The 12,379-nt window shown below is 45.1% G+C and overlaps 1 long non-coding RNA gene across 1 annotated transcript; it reads left to right on the top strand.

Annotated features, from left to right (window-relative positions):
* The first annotated feature begins 8,052 nt into the window (after positions 1-8,052).
* On the top strand, positions 8,053-11,830 carry LOC149984082 (uncharacterized). Its single transcript, XR_016495546.1, has 2 exons — positions 8,053-8,267; positions 8,571-11,830. It is a non-coding gene; the product is annotated as an uncharacterized LOC149984082 (long non-coding RNA).
* Positions 11,831-12,379: the final 549 nt, after the last annotated feature.

A 12,379-nucleotide genomic window follows, 5' to 3' on the forward strand; every position in this document is an offset into this window, starting at 1 on the left:
ACAAGGACATTTTTAACTGACCCCAAACTTTTCAATTGTTGTGTACATGGATGAACTCTTCTCCCTCTCTGTCTTGGATGCCATGGTTGGCCTTAGTTTGACAATGTATTCCTGAGGTGTTTTATACAACAAACTTCTGTGTTCTCTTTTTGACTCCCTCAGCATTTGAAATGCGGTCCTGGCAGAATTTTCTCCATCTCCTTAGCTATTATACTCTGCTTCCACCGGGCATTCCACTAATTTCAAAACTCGATCTTCCAGAAAGTGGAGAGCCTTAGCAACACTTGTGGAAAAAAAACTGCTATAGAAAGGATTACTTACACATTCTAAGCAGCTCATGTTATAGACAGACGCGTGCTACATGGCAGACCAATCCGATCTCATCTCTCGGCATGTCCAGCCCATCCATTATCTTAGCTAATCATGGCTAGCGGGAAGGTTACTGTCTGTTTTTGTGGTTATACCAACTAGGCTTGTAATTTTAAAAATGTAAAAGTTTTTAACAGGTGGCATATGCGTTTTTTAAGGCACATGCATGTTCCAAAAAATGCATTTAAAAAAAAAGTATTTTCAAATGCCTCTCCTTTGAAGTAGTGATGCATGACATATGGCTAGTTTCCCGAAACAAGTCACATACAGTGCCTTGCGAAAGTATTCGGCCCCCTTGAACTTTGCGACCTTTTGACACATTTCAGGCTTCAAACATAAAGATATAAAACTGTATTTTTTTGTGAAGAATCAACAACAAGTGGGACACAATCATGAAGTGGAACGATATTTATTGGATATTTCAAACTTTTTTAACAAATCAAAAACTGAAAAATTGGGAGTGCAAAATTATTCAGTGAGGATCTCTGAATGATCCAATATTGACCTAAATGACTAATGATGATAAATACAATCCACCTGTGTCTAATCAAGTCTCCGTATAAATGAACCTGCACTGTGATAGTCTCAGAGGCCCGTCAAAAGCACAGAGAGCATCATGAAGAACAAGGAACACACCAGGCAGGTCCGAGATACTGCTGTGAAGAAGTTTAAAGCCGGATTTGGATACAAAAAGATTTCCCAAGCTTTAAATATCCCAAGGAGCACTGTGCAAGCGATAATATTGAAATGGAAGGAGTATCAGACCACTGCAAATCTACCAAGACCTGGCCGTCCCTCTAAACTTTCAGCTCATACAAGGAGAAGACTGATCAGAGATGCAGCCAAGAGGCCCATGATCACTCTGGATGAACTGCAGAGATCTACAGCTGAGATGGGAGACTCTGTCCATAGGACAACAATCAGTCGTATATTGCACAAATCAGGCCTTTATGGAAGAGTGGCAAGAAGAAAGCCATTTATTAAAGATATCCATAAAAAGTGTCGTTTAAAGTTTGCCACAAGCCACCTGGGAGACACACCAAACATGTGGAAGAAGGTGCTCTGGTCAGATGAAACCAAAATTGAACTTTTTGGCAACAATGCAAAACGTTATGTTTGGCGTAAAAGCAACACAGCTCATCACCCTGAACACACCATCCCCACTGTCAAACATGGTGGTGGCAGCATCATGGTTTGGGCCTGCTTTTCTTCAGCAGGGACCGGGAAGATGGTTAAAATTGATGGGAAGATGGATGGAGCCAAATACAGGACCATTCTGGAAGAAAACCTGATGGAGTCTGCAAAAGACCTGAGACTGGGACGGAGATTTGTCTTCCAACAAGACAATGATCCAAAACATAAAGCAAAATCTAAAATGGAATGGTTCAAAAATAAACATATACAGGTGTTAGAATGGCCAAGTCAAAGTCCAGACCTGAATCCAATCGAGAATCTGTGGAAAGAACTGAAAACTGCTGTTCACAAATGCTCTCCATCCAACCTCACTGAGCTCGAGCTGTTTTGCAAGGAGGAATGGGAAAAAATGTCTGTCTCTCGATGTGCAAAACTGATAGAGACATACCCCAAGCGACTTACAGCTGTAATCGCAGCAAAAGGTGGCGCTACAAAGTATTAACTTGAGGGGGCTGAATAATTTTGCACGCCCAATTTTTCAGTTTTTGATTTGTTAAAAAAGTTTGAAATATCCAATAAATGTCGTTCCACTTCATGATTGTGTCCCACTTGTTGTTGATTCTTCACAAAAAAATACAGTTTTATATCTTTATGTTTGAAGCCTGAAATGTGGCAAAAGGTCGCAAAGTTCAAGGTGGCCGAATACTTTCGCAAGGCACTGTATATAAAGCGAGGCATAAAGCAATCACAGTTTTTGATTGGGAGAGCTAGCTAAGACAACAATGGGTAAGACAACAGCTAATCAGCTAAGACAACAACAACAGGTAAAATGGCGATTAATTGGCAGAGAGGGTCGGTTAACTACACAAAGGGCCTGAGTTCGGGGCTAGGGCCGACAAATAAACAAAAGTAAACAAAGTGGAGTACCGTGATAAATGAACAGTCCAGCAGGCATCAGCTATGTTGCCAAGTGATCATAGGGTCCAGTGAACAGCAATATATGGAACAGGGAAGCCGCGGGGTAGTTGTGCTACACTAGCACGCGGGAGACATGGCGTTTAAAGTTAGCAGGCCAGGGCTAGTAGAAGCGTCTGCTCTGACCTCTAGGTAGCTGTGATGATCAGGAGTAATGGTCCAGGGTTTACGGCAGGAATCCGGCGTTTAAGTGGAGAAAAACAGTCCAAGGATGGCAGGTATTATCCAGACTAAAAAACGTCTGGTGCCTGTGCAGAGGGTAAAGGCCGCTAGCAGTGGCTAACAATGACTAAGTAGCTAATTAGCTGGTTAGCTTCTGATGGCTAACTCCTGATAGAGGTTTTGGCTATAAGGTGTAAAAAAAATTGCGGATCTGTTTCACATTGAGTTAGGCGGGTTACCAGAAGGTATATTTAATTTAAAAATGGAAAAAAGATTGAAAAATAAATCTAAATATATACAAAAAATACAAAAAGTAAACGAGCGGATGACAGACCACGTATGCACTGCTATGCCATCTTGGGAAAAAAAGGGCTTTAAAAATAAATTTGATTAATTGACCTGCCCTGTCTGAACTGCGAGAAGTAACCGTTGAGGACAGTGGTGTCTCTCTATCACAGGCGAATAATATTTTAGAGAAATGAAAAGTTAAACAAGCAGTTGTTACATCAACAAGAAAATAGCTGTCACGCCCTGATCATAGAGAGCCTTTTTTTCTCTATTTTGGTTAGGTCGGGGTGTGACTAGGGTGGGGGATCTAGTGCATTTATTTATATGTTGGCCTGGTATGGTTCCCAATCAGAGGCAGCTGTTTATCGTTGTCTCTGATTGGGGATCATATTTAGGCAGCCATTTCACCACTGTGTTTTGTGGGATCTTGGTTTTGTGTAGTTGGCTGGGAGCACTGCATTTGCTGCACGTTTCATTTGCTGTTTATTGTTTTGTGAGTTTCATTTAATAAACATGTGGAACTCTACGTACACTGCGCCTTGGTCCGAGTGTGATTACTACAACGATCGTGACAATAGCTTCAAGTGTTGTATCCATTATTGGTGGAGTCAACTTACAAAATAATGGACAACCTGACCAGAGAGGTCCAGGACCTGAAGAATAGTTTGCAGTTCTCCCAGGGTCCGCTTGATTACTTTAAACAGGAGAACATCAAGATGACAGCAATCTGTGAGTCATTCATATCAAATTTTAATTGTCACATGCCCTGTATACCTTACAGTGAAATGCTTACTTATAAGCCCTTAACCAACAAGGCCGTTTTAAGAAAATACAAAACAAGTAAGAATAACAAATAATTAAAGTGACAATAGACAATAAATGACAATAGCGGTACTATATAGAGGGGTTACCGGTACAGAGTCAATGTGCGGGGACACCTGTGTCGAGGTAATTGAGGTAATATGTACATGTAGTAAAGTGACTATGCATAGATAATAACATGGTAGCAGCAGCATAGAAGGGGGGGGGGGGGGGACAATGCAAATAGTCTCGATAGCCATTCTATTAGCTGTTCAGGAGTCTTATGGCTTGGGGGTAGAAGCTGTTTAGAAGCCTCTTGGACAGTACCGCTTGCCGTGCGGGAGCAGAAAGAACAGTCTATGACTCGGGTGGCAGGAGTCTTTGACCATTTTTAGGGCCTTCCTCTGAAACTGCCTGGTATAGAGGTCCTGGATGGTAGGAAGCATGGACCAGGGGGTGTACTGGGAGTACGCACTACCCTCTGTAATGCCTTGCGGTCGGAGGCCGAGCAGTTGCCATACCAGGCAGTGATGCAACCCGTCAGGATGCTCTCGATGGTGCAGAGGTAAAACCTTTTGAGGATCTGAGCACCCATGCCAAATCTTTTCAGTCTCCTGGGGGGAATAGGTTTTGTTGTGCCCTCTTCATGACTGTCTTGGTGTGCTTGGACCATGTTAGTTTGTTGGTGATGTGGATGCCAAGGAACTTGAAGATTTCAACTTGCTCCACTACAGCCCTGTCGATGAGAATGAGGGCCTGCTCGGTCCTCCTTTTCCTGTAGTCCACAATCATCTCCTTTGTCTTGATCACATTGAGGGCAAGGTTGTTGTCCTTGCACCACGTGGTCAGGTCCCTGACCTCCTCCCTATAGGCTGTCTCATTGTTGTCAGTGATCAGGCCTACCACTGTTGTGTCATCAGCAAACTTAATGATGGTGTTGGATTCGTGCCTGGCCGTGCAGGCATGAGTGAACAGGGAGTACAGGGGGGAACTGTTGAGGATCATTGTGGTGGATGTGTTGTTACCTGCCCTTACCACCTGGGGGTGGCCCATTTGGAAGTCCAGGATCCAATTGCAGAGAAAGGTGTTTAGTCCCAGGGTCCTTAGCTTAGTGATAGCTTTGAGGGGGCTGAATGCTGAGCTGTACTCAATGAATAGCATTCTCACATTGTTACGCTCGTCGATGGAAGGATCGGACCAAGGTGCTGCGTGGTAGGTGTACGTCTTACTTTATTCAATGCTCACCGAAAAAACAACAAATACAAACTAAACTTAAAGTTTAGTAGGGCTAAACAGCGCAGTAAAACAAGATCCAACAATCTAGAGGTGGGAAAAATCTGTCTAATGCTAGACAACTGCCTCTGATTGGGAACCATACCCAGCCAACAAAGAAATATAAAACAGATTTGCCCACCCTAGTCACACCCTGATCTAACCAAAATAGAGAATAAAAGGGCTCTCTAAGATCAGGGCGTGACAGTACCCTCCACCCAAAGGTGCGGACGTAGGCCGCAAAACCTGACTCTATGGGGGAGGGTCCGGGTGGGCATGTAGCCTCGGTGGCGGCTCCGGTTCAGGACGTAGACCCCGCTCTGCTCGTGGATCCCTCCGATTCTGTGGAACCGGACCGTGGATCGTTGCCGGAGGAACCAGACCGTAGATCGTCGCCGGCGACTCCGGACTGTGGATCGTCGCGGGAGGCTCCGGACCGTGGATCATCACTGGAGGCTCCGGGCCATGGATCATCACTGGAGGCTCCGGGTGTCCTAGACAAATGACCAACTTCGCACTTCAAGTGCAGAGAGCTGGCACAGGACAAACTGGGCTGTAATGCCGCACTGGAGACACAGTACGCATGGCCAGCGCAGGATATACTGGGCCGTGAAGGTCTGGAGCATAGAGCTGGCACAACGCGTCCTAGACAAAGGACCACCTTCGCACGGCAAGTGCGGGGAGCTGGCACAGGACGCACTGGGCTGGGGAGGTGCACCGGAGATACAGCGCACAGAGCCGGCGCAGGATATCCTGGACCGAGGAGGCGCACTGGAGACCAGGCGTGCTAAGCTGGCACCACCCGTCCTGGACAGATGCCCACTTTCGCACGGCAAGTGCGGGGAGCTGGCACAGAACGCACCGGGCTGTGGATGCGCACTGGAGACACAGTGCATATCCCCGCAAAACATGGTGCCTGACCTTTCACACGCTCCTCACAGTGAGTACAGGGAGTTGGCTCGGTTCAAACCCTGGGTTCGCCAACCACCCCGTGTCCTCCCCCCATACATTTTTTGGGGGGGCTGCCTCTCGGGCTTCCGTCGTGGTCGCGAACCCCGGTGTCGTCGTTGCTTCCTCGCTGCTTCCGCCTGCTTCCCCAGCAGGCTGTCGTGTCTTGCCAAGACTTCCTCCCAAATCCAGGATATTCTCTCCTCGACCTCCTCCAAAGACCAGGATGCCATCTCCTCCCAGGCATGCTGCTTGGTCCAGTTGTGGTGGGATCTTCTGTTACGCTTGACGATCGGACCAAGGTGCAGCGTGGTAGGCCTACATCTTACTTTATTCAAAACACACCGAAAAAACAACAAATACAAACTAAACAGCGCAGTACCAAAACAAGATCCCATAAACTATAGGTGGGAAAAAGCTGCCTAAGTATGATCCCCAGTCAGAGACAGCGCTAGACAGCTTCCTCTGATTGGGAACCATACCCGGCCAACAAAGAAATAGAAAACATAGATTTGCCCACCCTAGTCACACCCTGACCTAACCAAAATAGAGAATAAATGGGCTCTCTAAGGTCAGGGTGTGACACACATAATGTAGGTCTTCCTTTTGTCCAGGTGTGAAAGGGCAGTGTGGTGAGCAATGCTTTGAGGGCTTTGAGGGTGCTGAACGCTGAGCTGTAGTCAATGAATAGCATTCTCACATACTGTAGGTCTTCCTTTTGTCCAGGTGTGAAAGGGCAGTGTGGAGGGCAATAAAGATTGCATCATCGGTGGATTTTTGGTGCGGTATGCAAATTAAAGTGGGGCCTAGGGTTTCTGGGATAATGGTGTTGATGTGAGCCTTGACCAGCCCTTCAAAGCATTTCATGGCAGACGTGAGTGCTATGGGCCGGTTGTCATTTAGGCAGGCTACATTCATATTCTTGGCAAAGGGACTATGGTGGTCTGCTTGAAAATTTTGGTAGTACAGACATATACAGGTAGAGGTTGAATATGTCAGTGAAGACACTTGCCAGTTGGTCAGCGCATGCTTGGAGTACACATCCCGGTAATCCGTCTGGCCCTGTGGCCTTGTGAAAGTTGACCCGTTTCAAGGTCTTACTCACATCGGCTGCGGAGAGTGTGATCACAGTCATCCGGGACAGCTGATGCTCTCATGCATGTTTCAGTGTTACTTGCCTTGAAGTGAGTATTATCAGTTATTTAGCTTGTCTGGTAGGCTTGTGCCACTTGGCATCTCTCGGCTGTGCTTCCCTTTGTAGTCTGTAGTAGTTTGCAAGCTCTGCCACATCCGACGAGCGTCTTGGTCCTGTATTGAAGCTTTGCCTGTTTTATGGTTCGTCAGAGGGCATAGTGGGATTTCTTATAAGCTTCCGGGTTAGAGACCCGCTCCTTGAAAGTGACAGTTCTACCTGCCTGTAATCGATGGCTTTTGGTTGGGGTATGTGCGTAGAGCCTGTGGGGACAACGTCCTCGATGCACTTATTGATAATCCTGGAAAATATTCCAGTCTGTGCTAGCAAAACAGCCCTGTAATTTAGCATCTGCTTCATCTGACCACATTTTTAAAGGCTGAGTCACTGTTGCTTCCTGCTTTAATATTTGCATGTAAGCAGGCATCAGGAGGATAAAATTATGGTGAGATTTGCCAAATGGAGGGCTAGGGTTGGTTGCACATTTAACATGCTAATAGAAATGAGGTAAAAGTGATTTAAGTTTCCCTGCGTCAAAGTTCCCGGCCACTAGGAGCGCCGCCTCTGGATGAGTGTTTTCCTGTTTGCTTATGGTGGTATACAGCTCATTGAGTGCAGTTTTAGTTCCAGCATCGGTCTGTGGTGGTATGTAGACAACTATGAAAAATACAGATGAAAACTCTTCAGGTAGATAGTATGGACTACAGCTTATCATGAGATACTCTACCTCAGGCGAAGGTAGATATCGTTTACATATATGCATAGGCCTCCGTCCTGTGTCTTACCAGAGGCTTCTGCTATCCTGCCAATGGAGTCTATAACCCACCATCTGTATGTTCTCAATGCCATCGTTCAGCCACGACTTGGTGAAACATAAGATATTGGTAGGATATACGTGCTTTCAGTTCGTCCCATTTATTTGACAGCGATTCAACATTAGCTATCAGGACGGAACGCAAAGGCAGATTAGCCAATCGTCGCCTGATCCTCACAAGGCACCCTGATCTTTTTCTGTGAAATCTCTGTTTCCTTCTCTAGCAAATGACGGTAATCGGGCCTGGTCTGGTGTCTGTAGTATATTTGTCCCCTCCGACTCATTGAAGAAAAACTCTTCGTCTAATCTGAGGTGAGTAGTCGCAGTTCTGATGTCCAGAAGCTTTTTCCGGTCATAAGAGATGGTAGGGGCAATATTATGTACAAAACAAGTTACAAACAATGCGTCAAAAAAATAGCATGGTTGGTTAAGAGCCGATAAGATGGCAGCCATCCCCTCCGGCGCAATCATGAAATCCAGCTGTTAATGACCTGAGAGATTAAACACTAAAGGACATCAGTTTTGTATGGAAATCCATGATAACATTGATGGAGAAATCGGATTATCTCGAGGGACAATCAAGGCTAAACAACATGTCTGTGAACCTGTTCGCAGAATCTCCACGAGACCTGGACGGAGTCTGAGGACAACGTGAGGGAAATGATCTCTGAGAAACTGAAGATTGAGATGGAGCACGCCCACAGGACTGGAAAACTCCACCGGCCCTTGTGACAGACCCAGACCGATAGTGTCAAGTTCCTGAGGTTTAAGAACAAGGTAGCTGTTGTGGACAGAGCCAAGAACTTGAGAGGAATGTTCATCTTCCTCAACGAGGACTATCCTGAAGCTGAAGCTTCCAGAGCGGGTAGGGACATTGCTTATATCCTCTATGACAGGCTCATTGTCCACCCTCCCTTCCAAAAGCCTGGAAGGGATGAGAGAGTCAAGCCTATGGGTTCGTAGCCTCAACTCCCACAGCACACGCACACACACCAACTGATTAATGGACTGCTGAATATATATTATTTTTTCTTGCTTTTCCATATTATGTATATCTCTGATAAGCTACCCAGGAAAGGGCTGAAAATAGCCCAAATTGAATATATGTACCCTTAAAAATAATGTTAAGGATATCAATGACTTGCTAACATCTGATAACATTCATATATTAGCCATTTCTGAGACTCACGTAGATAATTCATTTGATGATTCAGCAATAGCAATACAAGGATATGACATCTATAGAAGATACTAGAACGCTTATATGGGAGGTGTTTCTCTCTAGATGTACACTGCTCAAAAAAATAAAGGGAACTATAAACAACACAATGTAACTCCAAGTCAATCACACTTCTGTGAAATCAAACTGTCCACTTAGGAAGCAACACTGATTGACAATACATTTCACATGCTGTTGTGCAAATGGAATAGACAACAGGTGGAAATTATAGGCAATTAGCAACACACCCCCAATAAAAGAGTGATTCTGCAGGTGGTGACTACAGACCACTTCTCAGTTCCTATGCTTCCTGGCTGATGTTTTGGTCACTTTTGAATGCTGGCGGTGCTTTCACTCTAGTGGTAGCATGAGACGGAGTCTACAACCCACACAAGTGGCTCAGGTAGTGCAGCTCATCCAGGATGGCACATCAATGCGAGCTGTGGCAAGAAGGTTTGCTGTGTCTGTCAGCATGGTGTCCAGAGCATGGAAGCGCTACCAGGAGACAGGCCAGTACATCAGGAGACGTGGAGGAGGCCGTAGGAGGGCAACAACCCAGCAGCAGGACCGCTACCTCCGCCTTTGTGCAAGGAGGAGCAGGAGGAGCACTGCCAGAGCCCTGCAAAATGACCTCCAGCAGGCCACAAATGTGCATGTGTCTGCTCAAACGGTCAGAAAAAGACTCCATGAGGGTGGTATGAGGGCCCGACGTCCACAGGTGGGGATTGTGCTTACAGCCCAACACCGTGCAGGACGTTTGGCATTTGCCAGAGAACACCAAGATTGGCAAATTCGCCACTGGCGCCCTGTGCCCTTCACAGATGAAAGCAGGTTCACACCGAGCACATGTGACAGACATGAGAGTCTGGAGACGCCGTGGAGAACATTCTGCTGCCTGCAACATCCTCCAGCATGACCGGTTTGGCGGTGGGTCAGTCATGGTGTGGGGTGGCATTTCTTTGGGGGCCCTCCATGTGCTCGCCAGAGGTAGCCTGACTGCCATTAGGTACCGATATGAGATCCTCAGACCCCTTGTGAGACCATATGCTGGTGCGGTTGGCCCTGGGTTCCTCCTAATGCAAAACAATGCTAGACCTCATGTGGCTGGAGTGTGTCAGCAGTTCCTGCAAGAGGAAGGCATTGATGCTATGGACTGGCCTGCCCATTCCCCAGACCTGAATCCAATTGAGCACATCTGGGACATCATGTCTAGCTCCATCCACCAACGCCACGTTGCACCACAGACTCATCAGGAGCATGCCCATGCGTTGTAGGGAGGTCATACAGGCACGTGGAGGCCACACACACTACTGAGCCTCATTTTGACTTGTTTTAAGGACATTACATAAAACGGATCAGCCTGTAGTGTGGTTTTCCACTTTAATTTTGAGTGTGACTCCATATCTAGACCTCCATGGGTTGATCAATTTGATTTCCATTGATAATTTTTGTGTGATTTTGTTGTCAGCACATTCAACTATGTAAAGAAAAAAAGTATTTAATAAAAATATTTCATTCATTCAGATGTAGGATGTGTTATTTTAGTGTTCCCTTTATTTTTTTGAGCAGTGTATATATATTCAGAGGCATATCCCTGTAATGCTTAGAGAAGATCTCATGTCAAGTGCTATTGAAGTTTTGTAGTTGCAGGTTCACCTGTTACATCTAAAGCCTTTTTTGATATTTTGATGTGTTGCCACAGGCCACCAAGTGCTTACAGTCAGTATCTAAATAATATGTATGAAACACTTGATGGTGTATGTGATGTGAACAGACTGGACCTACTTTGTTGGGGACCTGAAAATTGACTGGTTTCCGTTAAGTTGTCTGCTCAAGAGGAAGCTTCTCACTGTAGCCTGTGCCTGTAATCTGTTTCAGGTTATTAATCAACATACCAGGCTGTTTAAAAACACTACAGGAACAAGATCATGCACATGTATTGGTCACATTTTTACTAATATAGTAGAACTTTGTTCTAAAGCTGTATCCATACCCATTTGATGCAGTGATCACAATATAGTGGCTATATCCAGGAAAGCCAAATCTCCAAAAGCTGGGCCTAAAATAGTGTATAAGAGATCTTGCAAAACACTCTTGTGGATGATGTTAAGAATCATCTTAAACATGTTTGTTTGTCTGACGTGATTAATACGGATCATCCAGACTCTGCACTTGATGAATTTATGAAATTGCTTCATCGAATTATTGATAAACATGCACTAACGGAATGTTACAACTGTTAAGGCTCCATGGATTGATGAATAATTGAAAAACTGTATGGTTGAAAGAGATGGGGCAAAAGGAGTGGCTAGTAGGTCTGACTCACATCTGACTGGCTTAACATACTGCAAACTGAGAAATGATGTGACTAAACTCAACAAAAAATAAGAAGAAACTGTATTATGACGCCAAGTTAAATGATATAAAGAATGACTGAAAAACACTTTGGAGTACTTTAAATGAAATTATGGGCAGAATGACAACTTCAACTCCATCTTTCATCGAATCAGATGGCTTATGCTTTACAAAACCATTTGATATTGACAATTATTTGTAATGATTACTTAATTGACAAAGTGGACAAACTTATGCAGAAAGGGCCAACAATGAAGAATTGTACTCATGCATTAAAAAAAAAACTAATAATGAAAGAAAAGCATTGTAAGTTTGAATTTTGTAAAGTTAGTGTGGGAGAGGTGGAAAGATTATCATTCCAAAATCATGGTCAATAATATGGAGTTGTTTCCCCTTTTGCTGCTATGACAGCCTCCACTCTTCTGGGAAGGATTTCCAATAGATGTTGGACCATTGCTGGGGGGACTTGCCTCTGTCAGCCACAAGAGCATTAGTGAGGTTGAACACTGTTGAGTGATTAGGCTTGGCTCGCCGTTGGTGTTCCAGTTCATCCCAAAGTTGTTTGATGGGGTTGAGGTCAGGGCTCAGTGCAGGCCAGTCAAGTTCTTCCACACCGATCTCGACAAACCATTTCTGTATGGACCTCGCTTTGTGCACGGGGTCATTGTCATGCTGAAACATGAAAGGGCCTTCCCCAAACTGTTGCCACAAAGTTGGAAGTACAGAATTGTCTAGAATATCATTGTATGCAGTAGCTTTATGATTTCCCTTCACTGGAACAAAGGGACCTAGCCCAAACCATGAGAAACAGCCCCCTCCTCCACCAAACTTTACAGCTGGCACTAAGCTT

The sequence above is a fragment of the Oncorhynchus mykiss genome, chromosome 4 (genome assembly GCF_057628025.1).
Source record: "Oncorhynchus mykiss isolate SJ-2025 chromosome 4, ASM5762802v1, whole genome shotgun sequence".
Classification (NCBI taxonomy): Eukaryota; Metazoa; Chordata; class Actinopteri; order Salmoniformes; family Salmonidae; genus Oncorhynchus; species Oncorhynchus mykiss.